Source organism: Squalius cephalus (assembly GCF_949319135.1).
Source record: "Squalius cephalus genome assembly, chromosome: 12".
In the NCBI taxonomy this organism is placed as follows: Eukaryota; Metazoa; Chordata; class Actinopteri; order Cypriniformes; family Leuciscidae; genus Squalius; species Squalius cephalus.
The window spans coordinates 22448364-22453129 of record NC_137133.1 but is presented as its reverse complement, the minus strand read 5'-3'; the positions used below and the strand labels follow the sequence as shown (position 1 = coordinate 22453129).

Here is a 4766-nt window from a genome sequence, read left to right as displayed (position 1 = left end):
CTATACATTTAATTCAATAACCTATACAAATATGGACAGAATACACAAATTAATAACAATAAATCCTAATCACAACTTTATTAAAAGGTCTTCACTGTTCACTGAATGCATTGATGTGTTAGTGTAAACATACCTTGAGTAATAAAACTACAAATACATATGTTGACTACTGGACCTAATGATGATGATGATCAAAGTTCTTAATGAGGTAGGACCTCCTCCAGATATATTAAAATTTGCATGCTACAAAAACTCCCAAAATGGGTGCAGAGGTCTTGAAATAGTTTATGTCATAGATGTAAAACATTTTTGAAACACATCAAGTCATGTGGATCCGGGCTTGTCTCACTGTTTCTCACTTGTCTCCAACCTTAAAAGAATAAATAATGTTCAGTTGGGCATGCACTGTGACAACATCAACAGTGTTAAATTATGAAAAAGTTATATCAAAGCAGAGCTGTATTGAATTAAATTATGGTCACTCTAATTAGTCATTACACCTGCTGTTAAATGGTTAGTTCACCCAAAAATGTAAAATCGGTCAATAATTACTCGCCCTCATGTCTTTCCAAACCTGTAAGACTTTCGTTCATCTTCGGAACACAAATAAAGATCTTTTTGATGAGTCTTACAGATTTCTGTCCCTCCATTGACAGCTACACAACTATCACTTTTAATCCCCAGAAAGGTAGCAAACACATCATAAAGGTAATACATGTTACTCCAGTGGTTCAACCTCAATTTTATGAAGTGACATGAGTATATTCTATCCCTTAACCATAATTTATCACTTTATTTACAACATATTAAACTCAAACGCATGTTCACGAGAGCACCTCGACATTAACATGTTGTGTTAATGCGCGAGCAGACGACAAGAGCGTGAAAGCAACAATTATGTATTTTTGCACAAAGCACTCGCGTCAGTTCATAAAATTGAGGTTAAACATGGATTACTTTAATGAAGTCTTTACTACCTTTCTGGGGCTTGAAAGTGGTAGTTGTGTATACTGTCAATGGAGGGACAGAAATCTCTCAGATTTCATCTAAAAGATCTTCTTTTGTGTTCTGAAGATGAGCGAAAGTCTTACAGGTTTGGAACGACATGAGGGTGAGTTAATCATGACAGAATTTTCTTTTTTTGGATGAACATGAGCTGAAGAGCAGTGTAATTTATCAAAATTGACTTGATAGTGTTGCTTTTACTTACAGGCCAAATGTCATTTAAGCTGCGCTTCATTTCAGCATATGTTGGACACACCATTTTTCCATTTGTGAGGTATGGCGATGATGGAAGGATGTCAGGCCATTTCTCCAGGATCATCTTTGAAAGACAAGAAAAAAACAGTTTTCAACTATACCACACATGTGTGAACCTAATTTCATATGCACTTAGACACAGCCAAAACAATTTTCCAAAATAAGACACCCCTTCCATATACAGTAGAGGGTATGCACTGACGTCACTTTCCCGCCGAAGAGCTGTTGCGTGACTGGATTTAATAGGGGAAACTGCGAAAACGTGAGTAAAACAAACGATTATCAGTTTAAACCATAGACTGTAAAAAAAGATGGACGACGCCCCTTCGCTCTCTTCCATTGATGAAAACTGAAGCCGCCAGAGTCCCGATATGGCGCTGACATATTGGAACTTGAGTCTGCGCAGTAGCGATCTCGGGACCAGACCTGCGCAGTAGTGAGCAGGAAGTAAAGCCGCGAGATCAACGCTCCGCCTTCACTCTCGCAGAACGCACTCAGGGAGAGCGGATTCTGCACACTTTTTTAAAAATTGATTGCAGTACGACGAGAGGCTTGTTAAAATAAAGTAAATACAATCTCCTCAGTCCTCCGAAGATCCCGAAAAAAATGTCCGTTGGTGCTTCAGTGACTACTTCGCACGAGAACCTGTCAATCACAGCTGTCAATCATGACGTTACACCACCGCATCACGTAACTAACTAAAAAACAACTTATTTTTGAAACAGACACTTGAACTTACATCAGCGTGATAAAAACGACAGCAAATGAAAGAAACCACCTTTGGAAAAAAGATATTTGAACTGTAATTTAATTGTTTCGTTGGTCTCACGTCCCGTTGAATAACACGGGGAGGCGGGGCTTATGACCTATACTAGGACCAGCCACCGGGGGGCGATCGAGACGTTTTGGCTTCACTTTTCAGGGCTTGTGCGGCACGCTTGGTTTAAACTAAAGGTTGGACTCGATATAGTGTTCCTTACAACTTAACAAAGATCCAGTGATCTGTGGATATTGACATGCAGCCAGGAATCCTGTTTCCTGATATTTATATGAGCCTGATTTAGACACCAAAAAAAAACAAAAAAAACTAATTTGCCTGTGAACGCTTTATACACCGACAATATAAGTCCGGGTGATCACTTCTATCAATGTTATATATATTCTATCGTCCAGCCCTAAAACTTTTATATTTTTTTGTCAATGTTTATTTAAAAACATCCAATTATGCGCTCCATTTGCTTCTCTGTACTGTAGTGATGGGTCGGTCATGAATGATTCGTTTATTTTGAACGAATCTTTAATATGACTCGGGACTACTGAGTCTGTACTGGAAACAGAAATTATTAGTTCATCTCTTGAGTCTTTGGGTTCGAGTCCGAGTCTTTTGTTCTTCCTGTCAGTCCCATAGAGGCTATGCTGTCAGTACCGGAAAGAGAAATGATTAGTTCATCTCTCGAGTCTTCGGGTCTGATTCTTCTCTCTGAGTCTTTCATTCTTTTGTCACATGACAGCGCTGGACACATAAATGAGTTACTAATTTTTTAACAGTAACATGCTACATTTTTGGTCTCAAATTATAGCTTTTTAATTTCTTTAAATTTATAATTTAAGAATTTCTGTTATGATGGATCTTTTCCATATGGATGAGGTACTAAAGAGTTGGTAATGCTTTAAACTTTATCTATGATGGGGCAAACCACTTTGATAAAGATATATATTATATATATATATATATATATATATATATAGTCTAATAACAACAGTTCCGTGACATAAAACTAAACGACTCGAACCCGAGAGATAAACTAATCAATTCTGTATCCGGTACCGATTGCATAGCTCAGCTTATGTAGTCACGTGTTGAAAGAAATGACTCGAACCCGAAGTCGATAGACTCGAAACGTGAACTAATCAATTCTCTATCCGGTATTACAGACTGCAAAGCTCAGTTTATGAGGATGTCACGGGATGAACGAACGGCTTAGATTGGGTAAACTAACAGACTGCATAGCCTGAAGACCCAGATAAATAAATTAATCGTTTCTGTTTCTCATAATTTGGCCTCTTCCTTGCATTGCATTTTTTTTCTTATTCTAAATGTGATCAACATTTGATGTGTTTGGGGAATTTGGCTATTGACATGTAACATTTAAATACATTCTGCTGAAATTAACGAAATGACTTGAAAAAATATTTATTAATTTTTATGAATAAGATGCAAAGATCCAAGTTAGTAAAATGATCCGAACTTCCCACTACTACGTCACGTGCATACATATTAAACTCACCATTCCAAGAAAACTGTGAAGTCTGGGATATTCTCTAATGATTTCTTCAGCAGTTCTTGCAGTTTGTTGAGGTGGTGTGTGTCTCACGAACTCCTCGACTTGGCTGTGAGGACTTCTTGCTTTCTTTTGCCACTCAATCATTGTCAGTCATCAAACAGCTCAGACTATATTGAAATAAAAAAATACTGTATTGAAATTACGGAAGACAGCTAAAAAAAAAAAATTAAAAAAAAAACATAAGTAATTATCTGTACCTGGATCTGTAGTAGCCCCAGCACTGCACATTTCGTATCTCTAATCATTATTCAACTTACCAACTTGTTAGTAGAGGGACTCCAAGACCGGTGCCAGATAAGGAAGACATCCAAAATGTGTACTGTACACTGTCCAGGAGGACCAGAGTTGAGAACCATTGTCATCCAGCAGCATAATACTTTCATTTACTCCTTTCTGTGTTGGAATGAAGCAGAAAAAAATAAATATTTTCAGAAAAGTAAACTAACTTAGTCCTTAAAAACTTGTTACTACAGTAAATCAAGGTAATCTGTGTATTGGAAAACATCAACTTTCTTTAACTAATCATGAACTAATCGTTTATTTGTTGCACAATGTTTCCCATTTCAATGTTGTTGGGAATATCTGCACTTTTTCATCTTTCTTTCATCTCGGGAGATTTCAGCGAATTCAAACGCTTCTCACTGCACCTCACAGCGCTGTTGTGGTGTCGTGTGACCGATGTCTGAGCTCGCGCCGCTGGGCCGAGCTGATAAATGGTCCGTGCACTACGGTTCATATGAGTAGAGCTCTTTCGTTCCGCATTTAGTGACAATTGTAGTCGCACCTGTACAAAAAATGATGTGTATGAACACCGGTAAGCATTAGCCTCGATAGAGACGTAGATAGTAGTCGTGTCTCCTTCATTGCGTATTTTTATATTATAATAATATATCCCTCCACTGCATACTGTAACCCTTTTTGCCTCAATCTGGAGGATATCGCGGAGGTATTGCTCCAAAAAAGGTCACTGACACGCACGGGTATACCTTTTTCAGTCATGGCAATCTGTCGCGCTGGTCGTGTTTGACCATTTGTTTGTCGGACGTAGCAACAGTAACTAAGGGGGGCGGGGCTCGGCGAAAGGTCAATTGTAAGGATTTGTAAAACGCATCGTGCAGGACAAACCGTAAGGCCTAGAGACTTGAAACCTGGCCAGATGGT

The 4766-nt window shown here is 38.3% G+C and overlaps 1 long non-coding RNA gene across 1 annotated transcript; it reads right to left on the bottom strand.

The window, feature by feature from the left end:
* Positions 1-267: 267 nt before the first annotated feature.
* On the bottom strand, positions 268-3939 carry LOC307168704. Its single transcript, XR_013822961.1, has 4 exons — positions 3863-3939; positions 3549-3712; positions 1211-1324; positions 268-370 (listed from the first exon to the last, which is right to left on the bottom strand). It is a non-coding gene; the product is annotated as an uncharacterized lncRNA (long non-coding RNA).
* Positions 3940-4766: the final 827 nt, after the last annotated feature.